Genomic DNA, 13707 nt, shown 5'->3' on the forward strand with positions numbered 1-13707 from the left:
GCCACCCCTTGGCCGACAATACCCAAAAGGAAAGCCTCTGGTTTCTTAGTGAAGGTATATTTAAATACCTTTTTCAGTTCATTATAAATCATTTCCCAGAACGCCTTCACTTTAGGGCAAGTCCACCAGAGGTGGAAGAACGTTCCCTCACACTCTTTACATTTCCAACACTTATTATCAGACAGGTGGTAAATTTTAGCAAGTTTGACTGGGGTCATATACCATCTATAAATCATTTTCATTACATTTTCTTTCAGGGCGTTACATGCAGTAAATTTCAATCCATTAATCCACAACCTCTCCCAGTCCTCAAACATGATATTATGCCCAATGTCCTGTGCCCACCTTATCATAGCCGATTTAACCGTTTCGTCTTGTGTATTCCATTTCAACAGCAAGTTATACATCCTTGAAAGTACCTTAATCTTTGGTTCTAACAATTCTGTTTCTAGTTTCGATTTCTCCACCTGGAACCCTAATTTCTTATCATTTTTGAAAACTTCTTTGATCTGAGCGTAGTGTAACCAATCTCGCACTTTGTCTTTCATTTTCTCTAGACTCTGCAATTTCCATTTGTCTCCATCCTTTTCTAGTATTTCCCAATATTTTGGCCATTTAGCCTCCATGTTGGGTCTTTTTCGGGCCTTGGCTTCCAAAGGTGAAAGCCACCTTGGTGTTTTATTTTCCAGCAAGTCTTTATATTTTGACCAGACATTAAACAATGATTTTCTGACAATATGGTTCTTAAAGGCCTTGTTTGCTTTAACCTTGTCATACCATAAATATGCATGCCATCCAAAGGTATTGTTAAATCCTTCCAAATCCAACACATCAGTGTCTTCAAGAAGTAGCCAGTCTTTTAGCCAGCAAAACGCTGCGGCTTCGTAATACAACTTTAAGTCTGGCAGGGCAAAGCCCCCTCTTTGTTTTGCATCGGTTAATATCTTAAACTTAATTCTGGGCTTTTTGCCCTGCCAGACAAATTTGGAAATATCTCTCTGCCACTTCTGAAAGCACTCCGTTTTGTCCAAAACCTGAAGTGTTTGAAATAAGAACAACATCCTTGGCAATACATTCATCTTGATAGCAGCAATTCGGCCTAACAAAGAAAGTTTCAATTTTGACCAACTATCTAAGTCTCTCTTAATTTCTGTCCAACATTTTTCATAATTATCCTTAAATAGACTTAGATTTTTTACTGTTATGTTTACCCCTAGGTATTTTACTTTTTTTACCACATTAAGTTCCATCTCATTCTGAAACCGTTCTGACTCTGTATTAGTCAAGTTTTTCCCCAAAACCTTAGTTTTCTGTTTATTTAATTTAAATCCAGCCACCCGACCAAAATCATTAATCAGTTGTAATGCTCTTTTCGTACTGGGCTCTGGCTTCTGCAAGGTCAAAACCAGGTCATCTGCAAAAGCTTTTAATTTATATTGTTTCTGGCCGACCTGAATTCCTTCCACCAACCGGTCCCTTCTAATCATGTTCAATAGCACTTCCAGAACCGAAATAAATAACAGCGGGGAAATAGGGCAACCTTGTCGTGTCCCTTTTTCAATTTTAAACTCTTCCGTAACCACATTATTAACTATCAGTTTAGCTTTCTGTTCTGAATATATCGCCTCAATCCCATTCTCAAAACCCCGTCCCACTCCCATCTCTTTTAAATTTCCCATCATAAATTTCCAGGAGATATTGTCAAAGGCCTTCTCCGCATCTATAAAAATTAAAACTGCTTTTGTATTTATATCTGTTTGCAAAAGTTCCAAAATGTCAATAATGTTCCTTGTATTAGCAAACAGATGTCTTCCTGGGAGAAAGCCAGCCTGGTCCTTATGAATTACTTCATTTAAAACTTTTTTAAATCTATTTGCCAAAATGTCTGCAAATATTTTGTAATCCACATTTAAGAGAGAGATGGGACGGTAGTTCTTAAGTTGTGTCTTTTCAGCTTCCGACTTTGGTATTAATGTGATAAACGCTTCCTTCCACGACTCCGGTGCCCTCCTCCCCTCCATAATTTCATTGCTGACCTCCATCAAAGGTTGTATCAAGTAGTCTTTCAATGTCTTATAGTACTTGGAGGTCAGCCCATCTGGTCCTGGAGATTTGCCAAGTTGCATGTTCTGGATAGCTTGTTCGATCTCCTGTCGTGTTATTTTAGAATTCAGGATTGTCCTATTTTCTTGTGACAATTTAGATAATCCGTTTTTTGCCAAAAATTGTTTAATCTCAACGTCATCTTGCGGCCCTTGGGTATATAATTTTTTGAAATATCTCTGGAAACACTTTCTGATGTCCACTGGATTCTGGATATTTTTTCCATCAACCTCTAAGTTTGTAACAGTATTTAATCTTTGTCTTCTCTTCAACTGCCAAGCTAGCAGTTTTCCACATTTATTCGCCGACTCAAACGTTTTTTGTTTCATTAATTTAACCTTCCATTCAATTTCCTGATTTATCAATTTGGAATATTGTGTTTGATAAAGTTTAATTTCTCTCAGAGTTGGCTGTGACTTCGGATTCACTCTTAGTTTCTTCTCTAGTTCTTTTATTTTATCCAAGATCTTATCTTTTTTCTCATTTTGTGTTCTTTTCTTCACTGCATTCTGTTGTATCAAGAATCCCCTCATTACAGCTTTACTTGCGTCCCAGATTATTCTTTTTTCCACCATATTATTCATGTTTATCTCAAAATAATCCTTCAAAACTTTTTGGGCCTTCTTGGTAATTTCCTGATCTCTAAACAAATTGTCATTCATCTTCCATCTAAAGGATCCAGTTGGTAATAGTGTCATATCCATCTTTACTGCATTGTGGTCGGAACAGGTCTTTGGGCAGATTTCCACTTTTCTGACCTTAGGTGCCAGGCCTCTAGAAATCCATATTTGGTCGATTCTTGTCCAGGTCAGTTGGGCTTCAGAAAAGAATGTTCCCTCTCTTCCTAGTGGGTTCTTTGTCCTCCAAATGTCAATCAAGTCCATATTGTCAGTCATTTCAAAAAAGGTTTTAGGTAGTCTGCCGTCTTTTGTAACATTTTGACTTTGTGACTTGTCCATGTTAGTTGATACGACCCCGTTCATATCTCCCATCATTATGATGTTGTTATAGTCTAGATAATCCAGCATTGTCTCCTGCAACTTCTTGTAAAATTCCGATTTCCCTTCATTTGGTGCATAAATTCCTAATATCAGCATTTTCTCTCCTTGATGTTGTATCTCAATGGCCAAAATTCTTCCATGTTCATCTTTAAATAGGAATTTAGGTGACAGGCTCTCTTTTGCATATATCACTACGCCTCTCTTCTTAACTTTGTCCGAAGATACAAATTCCTGGCCCAATCTTTTATTTATTAACACTTTTCTGTGGAGCCTCGTCACATGTGTTTCTTGTAAACAAATAATGTCCAATTGTTCTTTTTTTAATATATGAAATATTTTCTTCCTTTTTTCCGGAATGTTACAGCCATTAATATTCCAACTCAACAGTTGCAGAGACATCCTGAATTATCTGGTTATTTTTCAAGGGGTGGTATCTTCTCAGGAACTTCAGGTTCCACAGGTGCTGATGTTGGTGTTGGCGTTGCCTCAGGCCCAGCGGGTAGTTCAATTCTTTTTTGAAGGTCCTCTCCGTGTGTAGACAGGAATTTGTCTCTCTCCTCCAGTGTTCTAACTTTAACCTTTCTCCCTCTAAAGGTAAAAGATAATCCTTGAGGAAATTCCCACCTAAATGGAATTGCGTTGCTCCTTAGTAGTTTAACAAGTTCAGAATAGGCGGTTCTGAGGTCAAGCAGTAATCTTGGGATATCTTTATAAATTTCAATTCTTCTGTCCAACACCTCCAGTGATTTTACAAAGTGTAATCCCAGAATCTTATCCCTTTCCTCCTTTGATCTCAATGTTATCAAACAGTCTCTGGGCCTCTCCTTCTTTATGAATCTTCCAAGTCTGTAAGCTGACACAATTTTAAAGTCCTTTTCTTCCAAGTTCCAGAACTTGGAGAATTCTTTAGTCAAAAACTCAGTTAGATTTCCTTCTTCTGCCTCTTGTAGTGATCTAATCCTTAAGTTATTCTCACGATTTCGCAGTTCTATCATCGAGAGATAAATCTGGTGTTCCCCAACTTGTTTAGTGAGTGGTCTTACCTCTTGCTCTAAATTTTCAAATCTTTGTCTAGTGTCCTCAGTCAATTTCCGATTTTCTGCTGAGGCCTCAGTTAGCTGTCCAATTGCTTGTGCATTCTGTGTCACTTGTGTGGTTAATTTGTTTAAACATTCTGTATTTTTATCAATCTTTGCTGATTGGGCATCTGCTTTCTTGTCCAAAGCTTCCAATTTTTCAAAGATTTTATCTAGTATAGAGGCAGATGCTCCTGAGGCCATATCTTCCAATTGTAACTGCTCTGCTTCGCCCTCACCCTCCACTTCTGAGGGCAAAGCAGGCACAGATGATCTGCGTGTCTGTAAGGCTGAGGTTAGAGTTGTTAAAGTTGTTTGTTTAGCTCTCCCTCTTTTTCTTGTGCCACTCATTCCAACGTTATCTATCAGTCAAGGTCACACTGAGTTGTTCCCATGAGAATGGAAAGGTCCAGAGCAAGCAAACAGCAAGGGAATCGAAAGTAAAAAGTGTATGTAAAATCACTGTTATAATCCAGTCCTCTAGAGGGAGCTTGATCTATCTTTCAGAGTCTAAATTAATGTCCAAGAACCTTCAGATACAAATACTTAGCAGAGTTTATAAATGGTTACCTTGTTGCAGACAGTGCTTATTTATTTCCAAAAAGAATGTTTCAAATTTAAAAGGTATCAATACCCTCAGATTGTTTCCAGTTCCAATATGTTGTATCCAAATCTGCAGTACTGACAGCTCCCTTAGTACTCAGGCAGCTCCTGACTCTGGGTTTCACCTTTAAATTTGTAATCCAATAAGAGGAGGAAAGTCAAGTACAAATAAAGATCCCAAATCTTTAACTTGAAGTCTTTACTTTAAAATGCAAGTTCAAATAGATGCTTAGATCTGTAAAGTTTAAAGTCTCTTTCTTTTCAGCCTCCACTCCTCCAGCTGATTGCTTTTTTTCAAGTTCAATGGCTGCGGAAGACGGACTTCCTGCTTCCACGTCTCTCCGCTCACAGCCAAGTTCAAGCCAATTTAAATTTCTCTTTTAAAATCTCAAATTCCAAGTGATTCAGTCTTTTACTCACAAATTAGTTGCTTTTTCTTCCGGATCCGTAATTTGGCAGGAAAAGGGATCAGCGCTCACCGACAGCAGCAGCGCGGCTTCGCTCCTCAGGCTGCGAAACGGCTCACAGCGCCGCAACCCCCCTCCGTGCTCCGGAGCCCCTTACGGGGTTCCTTCTGCACTTGGAGGGTCGCTCTAGGCGCCCACCGAGCCTCAAGACCCCAGGCTCTTGCCGCCTGGGGTTTTCCGATGTGGGTCTCCGCTTCGCCGTAGCGGACGACCCGTTGCCTGCGGAGCCTCCTCTCCCGTTCAGAAGAGGACCGCCATTGTCGTTCGCGCCGCCCCCGGAAGTCCCATAACTCTGTAACTTCAATTTATCTCCATCTTGTTCCAGAATTTCCCAATACTTTAGCCATTCCGCTTCCATATTAAGCTTTTTCAGCGCTGTAGCCTCTAAAGGTGACAACCATCTAGGGGTTTTACTTTCCAACAAATCTTTATATCTTATCCAAACGCTATATAATGCTTTCCTGACAATATGGTTTTTAAAGGCCCTATGCACCTTAATTTTATCATACCATAAATATGCATGCCAACCAAATGTATTATTAAAACCTTCTAAGTCCAAGATATCTGTATTCTCGAGGAGCATCCATTCTTTCAGCCAGCAAAATGCTGCTGCTTCATAATACAGTTTTAAGTCCGGCAGGGCAAACCCCCCTCTTTCTTTTGCATCCGTCAGTATTTTAAATTTTATTCTGGGCTTTTTGCCCTGCCAGACAAATTTCGAGATATCCTTCTGCCACCTCTTGAAACAATCTATCTTGTCCAGAATTTGTAATGTTTGGAACAAAAATAACATTCTAGGCAATACATTCATCTTAATAGCTGCAATTCGGCCTAACATTGACAATCTCAAATTTGACCATATTTCTAGATCTTTTTTAATTTCCGACCAACATTTTTCATAATTGTCTTTATACAAGTTCAAATTCTTAGATGTCAAATAGACCCCTAGGTATTTCACCTTCTTTACCACTGTCAAACCTGTTTCATTCTGGAACTTCTCCCTTTCCATGGCTGTCAAATTTTTTTTCCAAAACTTTAGTCTTTTGTTTATTCAATTTAAATCCGGCCACCTGACCAAATTCTTGAATTAGCTCCAACACCCTTTTTGTACTAGTGTCTGGCTCTTGTAAAGTAAGTACTAAATCATCTGCAAAGGCCCTTAACTTGTAATGTTTGGCTCCGACCTGTACACCTTTAACCTGCTGGTCATCTCTAATCATATTAAGCAACACCTCCAGAACAGAAATAAAAAGTAAAGGGGAAATTGGGCACCCCTGTCGTGTCCCTTTTTCTATTTTAAATTCTTCAGTTATCACATTATTTACAATCAACTTAGCCTTTTGTTCAGCGTATACGGCACCCATACCATTCTCAAATCCTTGGCCTACCCCCATCCCATGAAGATTCTTTTTCATAAAACTCCAAGAAATATTGTCAAAGGCTTTCTCCGCGTCCACAAAGATCAGAACTGCTTTAGTGTTTATATTCACCTCTAATAATTCCAGAATGTCTATTATGTTCCTCACATTATCTGATAAATGCCTTTTTGGGAGAAAGCCTGCTTGGTCCTTATGAATCTTCTCCATCAACACTCTTTTCAGTCTTTTTGCCAGAATGTCTGCAAAAATTTTATAATCCACATTAAGTAATGATATTGGGCGGTAGTTCTTAAGTTGAGTCTTTTCAGTCTCTGTCTTTGGTATGAGTGTAATATACGCTTCTTTCCACGATTCTGGTGCCCTTTTCCCCTCCAAGATCTCATTACAGACTTCCTTTAATGGTTGTACCAACCACTCCTTCAAAGCTTTATAGTATCTGGAAGTCAGTCCATCTGGTCCTGGAGATTTGCCCAGTTGCATATTTTGAATGGCACTCTCTATCTCTTGATCTGTTATTCTCTGGTTTAGATCCATCTTACTTTGGTAGGAGATTTTTTGTAGTCCATACTTTTTAAGGAATTCATCTATATCTTCCTCCTTCTGCGGTCCTTGTGAATATAGCTTTTTAAAATAACTCAAAAAACAGTTTCTTATCTCGTTAGGTTTAGAAATATTCTTTCCATCCACTTCTAGGCTTGTAACTGTATTTAGTTTCTGTCTTTTCTTCAGTTGCCAAGCCAGAAGCTTACCACATTTATCTGCTGATTCAAAAGTCTTTTGTCTCATTTGTTTTATCTTCCATTCAATCTCTTGATTCATCAATTCCATATATTGTGTCTGGTATAACTTAATCTCTCTCAGAATCTCCTGGGACTTTGGTTTTGATCTCAATTTCTTCTCTCCTTCTTTTATCTTTTCCAAGATCTTATCCTTCTTCTCATTTTGCTTTCTCTTTTTTACTGAATTTTGTTGAATTAAAAATCCTCGCATCACTGCTTTACTTGCGTCCCATATCACTCTTTTTTCTACATCAGTTTTTAGATTTATTTCAAAATAGTCCTTTAAAGTTTTTTGGGCCTTTCTATGGATCTCCTCATCTCGAAATAGGTTGTCATTCATCCTCCATCTGAATTGACCAGTTACTGTAAATTTCATCTCCATCTTCACGGCGTTATGGTCGGAGCAAGTCTTTGGGCAGATTTCCACTTTCTTAATCTTTGGAGCCAACCCACTAGTAATCCAAATTTGATCGATTCTGGTCCAGGTCATCATTGCTTCAGAGAAGAAGGTTCCCTCTCTCTCGAGAGGGTTCCTTGTTCTCCATATATCAATCAAGTCCATATTTTCAGTCATTTCAAAGAAAGTCTTTGGTAGTCTCCCATCTCTGGTAATTACCTGTCTTTGTGCTTTATCCATACTTGTAGATACCACTCCGTTCATATCTCCCATCATAATTAATTTGTAATCCAAATAGTCCAACAATGTCTCATGCAGCTTCTTAAAAAATTCTGACTTCCCTTCATTAGGTGCGTAGATCCCTAGTATCAAAAATTTTTCACCTTGAATTTGCACTTCAATTGCCAAATATCTTCCTTGTTCATCTTTAAATATAAACTTTGGGGAAAGTTTTTCTTTTGCATAGATTACCACTCCTCTTTTCTTAACTTTATCCGATGAAATAAATTCTTGACCTAATCTCTTATTGACGAGTAATTTCCTATGCAATCTTGTTATATGAGTTTCCTGTAAACAAATTATGTCCAACTGCTCTTTTTTCAATAAATGGAATATGTTTTTCCTCCTTCGCGGAAGGTTGAGTCCATTACAATTCCAGCTTAGAAGTTGCAGGGCCATCCTGAAGCTATTTACCTCCTGTCGCTCCGAGTAGTTGTTCTTCTTCTGTCGGTGATTTCAGTCCAAACGTCAGGTTTAAAATGTCTGTTGCGTCTTTCGTTTCTGATGTTATTTCCTCTCCGACTGTTCCTTTCAGAAGGTCTTCCCTGTAGTGATTTAAAAATTGATCTCGATCTTCTACTGATCTTATCCTTATTTTCCTACCTTTGAATTTAAAAGATAGGCCTTGCGGGAATTCCCACCTGAAAGGTACTTCGTTCTTCTTCAGCAATCCGACCAGTTCTTTATAGTATGTTCTTGCGTCTAGAATTTCCTTTGGGATATCTTTAAAGATCTCCACAAAAGACTTTTCAATCTCGAGTGTTCTTTGAAAATGCAAGCTCAATATTTTTTCTCTCTCCTCTCTTGATCTTAATGTTATTAGGCAATCCCTTGGCTTCTTCCTGCCTTGTGCTCTTCCCAGTCTAAAAGCTGTGACTATTTTAATTTCTTCCTTCTCTAACTCCTGTTGCCAAAAATCAGAAAATTCTTTAGAAAGGAAGTTCGCCAAGTTGTCTCCTTCACTTTCAGGCACCGCTCGTAGTCTTAAGTTTCTACCTCTCCTCTCCAATTCAAGCATAGACAGGGCCAATGTATGATCTTCTAGCTTTTTGCAAACTGGTACAATTTTTTCCTGTGTAGCATCCGCCGAGACTTTAGCCTCATCAGCAGAGACTTTGGCTTCTTCTGCGATTTTACGTATATTAGCAGAGTCCTCTAATATTTTATTAATAGATTCTGTATTAGATGTCACCCTTTTCCCTAATTCATTCACACTTTGTGTATTCTGATCAAGTTTGATTGAGAGTTCTGTCAATTTTCTACTATTTTCCGCCCCCTGCTTTGTCAAAGATTCCAAAGACTCATTTATTTTAACCAAAGCTTGTGTTACAGGATCTGATGACATTGTTGTTCTTGTCTGACCAGTTGCAGCTGGTGCCACTGGGATGCCTGGGACTGAAATTCTTCGCTGTGAAGATTTTGCTTTGTATTGTCTCCCAGACCTGGTTGTTGTCTCTTCTGATGCACCACTCATGCCTAGCCAAGGTCACTCTCGCAGCTGTTAGTTGTTTTTCAAGGGAAATTTCCACTGCCTTAATAGTTACCGCCCAATTTGCAACAGTTATCAAAGTGCCCTCTAGGGGAACAAAGTTTCCAAAACTAAACAAAATGTCTTACAGTCCAAAATTCCCCTGAGGTTTCCCAATAGTCAATTGTAACAGTTCTTATATTTTCAGAGTTCAACAAACCAGTAATTTAATGTCTCTCCTGAGCTGAGTAGTTTGAAACAATGTAACAATCCAAGTGACAGCTCACTGACAGTTCTCTCTCTCCAGGTTCCTTTGCCCCGGCAGTCCGTTTCAGGGGTGTTTGACACAGCGATAAAAAGTTTTAAAATCTTTTTCTGGCAGGTTCTAATCCCAAATTCCTCCCCCTTTTGCTCCTGCCTACCAAAAGGGGGAAAATTCACAGTTTATGTCTGGTTCTCTTCACTCTTTGCGATCTCTCAATGGTTGCAGCTTTTAATCCTTCTTTGCTTTATCCTTATGCAGTCCGGGAAAGGCTGACTTCCTTACTTTAACCAATCCCGTTTTCAGCCAAATTTCAAAAAGATAATTGTAAATCCCAATTAAGTCAGTCTTACTCACTGGTTTTACTTTGTAATCCAATTTTCAGGAAGGAATCGGCGCTCTCCGGCTATGGCGATGCGGCTTCGCTTTACAAGCTGGGTAGCGGCTCTCAGCACCGCTTCTCCCCCCGCTGCCGTTCCGGAGCCTTTAAAAAGGCTCCCTTGCGATTTCGGGGGGGCGCGATGGTGCCCACCGAGCCTCCTTGTTCACAGGCTTCCGCGCCTGTAATTTTTAAGGGTCCCCGCTTCGCCGTAGCGACAGGACCCAAACTTGTAAAGCAGACCCCCTCCGGAGCTCGGAGGGAAATCCGCCATTAACCGATGGCGCCGACCGGAAGTCCAGCGGTGATGGGAACTGTAGTCTCAAAACATCTGGAGGGCCGAGGTTCAGGAAGCCTGATCTTGGGGTATTAGTAGACTACAAACGTAACATGAGTCAATAGTGTGATACAGGAACAAAAAAAAGACAAACACAAGATGCTAACACTATTCTAGACTGCATCAACAGAAGTATAGTGTCCAGGTCAAGGCATCTATGCCCCTCTATTTTGCTTTGGTCAGACCACACCTGGAATACTGTGTTCAATTCTGGGCACCAAAATTTAAGAAGGATATTGACAAACCAGAACATGTGTAGAGGAGGGGAAAGATGATCAAGGGTCTGGAAACCATGCATTGTGAGGAACGGTTGATGGAGCTGGGTATGTTTAGCCTGGAAAAGAGAAGAATGAGAGGAGGTATGAGAGCCATCTTCAAATATCTCAAGGACTGTCACATGGAAGATGGATGGAGCAAGTTTCTTTTCTTCTGCTCTGGAGGGCAGAACCAATGGATTGATGTTACAAGAAATGAGATTCCAACTAAAGGAAGGTCTTTCTCATAGTAAGAGCTATTCAACAATGTAACAGACTCCCTTGGGAGGTTGAGAGCTCTACTTCATTGGAAGTTTTCAAGCAGAGGTTGGATGGCCATCTGTCACGGATGCTTTAGTTGAGTTTTCTGCATTGCAGGAGGTTGGACTAGATGACCCTTGGGGTACCTTCCAACTCTACAATTCTATGATTGATTCTAATCGAGAGGTTAAAGATTCACATTAATAAAAGAAAGCAATTGAGAAGGCTATTAGCAGGCCCTTCTATCAGTACGTTTCATGATCATCATAACACTACTTCCCAAATACATGTGGACAAATCTTGCATTGTGTTTCTATGGAGCCTTGGCAGGAAAAGTCCCAGTTGCTCAAATGCACGACTCCAGCTATAGTGTTATTTTGAAAAACACAGACATTTTGACAGATCATGCACATAAATCTGCCTTGGGAGGAGTTTATTATGTACCTAAAAGTGTCATAATCCCTAGTTTTATGCCTCTGGAGAAACATAAGCTGGTCTTTTCTAAATGTTTATTTCTGTTTCATGCAATTAGCACTTCTAGCTTTTAGACATTGCCAGATATTCCCACTTGATTACACTTAGCCCTTAATTTCTTTACGTCTCACTCTCTTGCCTCACCTTTTCTTTTTATCCAGCCTGTCTGTTTTGTTCATTCCCCACAGTCTTTTGTTATCCACTGTAGTTACTCCTTATTTTTTATGAATCCTACAGCCAACCCCCAGGCATAAACATCCAGCTTTCCTTATTTTTATGCATAATTTGTACTCTACAAATAGTCAGCTTCTCATGTTCTCCCACATGAATAAAAGTCTAACAGTTTTGATAAATACAAAGTGTATCTCTTTGTTTGTCAAGTGCCTTGAAAACAATAACTACCACCCACTAGAACTCTTATCAATGTCAGTGAGAGTTACGTGAGTGCTGCAGATGAAGAATATATCCCCCTACTGCTATTCCTATTTAAATGTTTCATGCGCTGTACTAAATTCTGCTTGGCTAGCTGTAGATATATTAAAAGCATTACCTCAACATTCCATCCAAACCAAAATGGTACATGATGGCTGCGTTGTCTATAATAGATGCTGCCGTAATGTGGACTGGAATATTATTTTGTTGACCTAAGTACAATTACTAATATTTATAACAATGAAGGCAAGCATTAGGTTTTTATTACGAAGATGTACGTTTGCAAATATTGTCAGGCGAGATAGCAAAATAGACTCTTATAGCTTTTAAGCCAATTTGTATTATTGCCAAATCCTCCCCACCATGTTTGAAGATTGAAAGCTTCTTGGACTACTGCCTAGTTTAAAAGAAAATCTTCATGTATATAACTGATTCCCAAGGGGATAAATGCACAGAAAAAGCCCGGCATCAGAGGTGTGGTATTTCAGAGGAGAAAATATAACTCAAGGGGATAAAAGCAGTGCACACAGCCTCTTACCAGCCAACTCTATTATGGACTCAAAGGAAACTAAGTCTTCTGTACAGATGCTTGATAACCTTGCCAAGAAGCCATATGTTACTGCTAGAAGAATATTTACACAGCTTGGCATCTGGATCCTAATGTTGTCGTACATCCGAGAATGAGAGAGATGAATAAATCACTGGAATAAAATGGTTTCTGCATAACCGAAGGCCACATTAGCAAGGGCAGCTTTTAAAGAGGCAGCTAACTGAAGTTCGCACATATTTATATAGTGTCAATTTATTTATTTTTCAAAAAGTATGAACAACTTACCAGAATAGCATGAGCTGGCACAACGTACTTGGATTCATCTAAACCTCATCCAGCTTGTGGGTTCAGATAGTTTTGAAAAAAGTGAATAGCAAAGGGGTCTGCTCTCTACCTTGCTTGCAGTTCCTGCTATGCATTGGAAGTCCAACAGTACAGTGTACCTTTGGTTTACTGTTGCAGCAGCAGTGTGCAACTCAGGCTCAGGGGCTAAATCAGGCCTTCTATGCATCTTTGTCAGGACTTCAGGACTCTGCCCAGACCACACCCTGTGCTGGATCTGCTTTACTTCTGTGCTAAGTGGTTTTTCCATACTTGCAATATGTCATTGAACTCTGATAATAGAGGGCTCTTGAGTGTGTGTAGGAACTAGCTTCCTATACAAAAAGATTTACATTCTTTGCTGTGTCCATTTTTGCCTCTAGCTCAATTCACCACTGGCCTGTAGTCGCAGAAAGTTGCCCAGAAAGGACTGTGGCCCTCAGGATGAAAAAGTGTCTCTGTTATCACTGACTTACAGAGTGAAGCAGAAACCTAAGGAACTTAGTTTAGAAAATTAGTGGGCCAGATGTCTGGCCCAAAATATGAGGTGGGGGGGGGGGAGAGAAAGAATTACACCCATGACCTGCTTATTGGACATTCATCATTATTTGCTTGCACAAATCATGGTGGTGAGATTATATCCTGTCTTTATTACCGTATTTTTCGCTCCATAGGACGCACTTTTTCCCCTCCAAAAATGAAGGGGAAATGTGTGTGCGTCCTATGGGGCGAATGCAGGCTTTCGCTGAAGCCTGGAGAGCGAGAGGCATCGGTGCGCACCGACCCCTCTCGCTCTCCAGGCTTCAGAAAGCTATCCGCAAGCCTTGCAAGCCCGGTGGGAGTTCCCGCGGGCTCACAAGGCTTGCAGGCAGCAGCCTGCAGCCC

The sequence above is a fragment of the Podarcis pityusensis genome (assembly GCF_964106645.2).
Source record: "Podarcis pityusensis genome assembly, chromosome: 9".
Lineage (NCBI taxonomy): Eukaryota > Metazoa > Chordata > Lepidosauria > Squamata > Lacertidae > Podarcis > Podarcis pityusensis.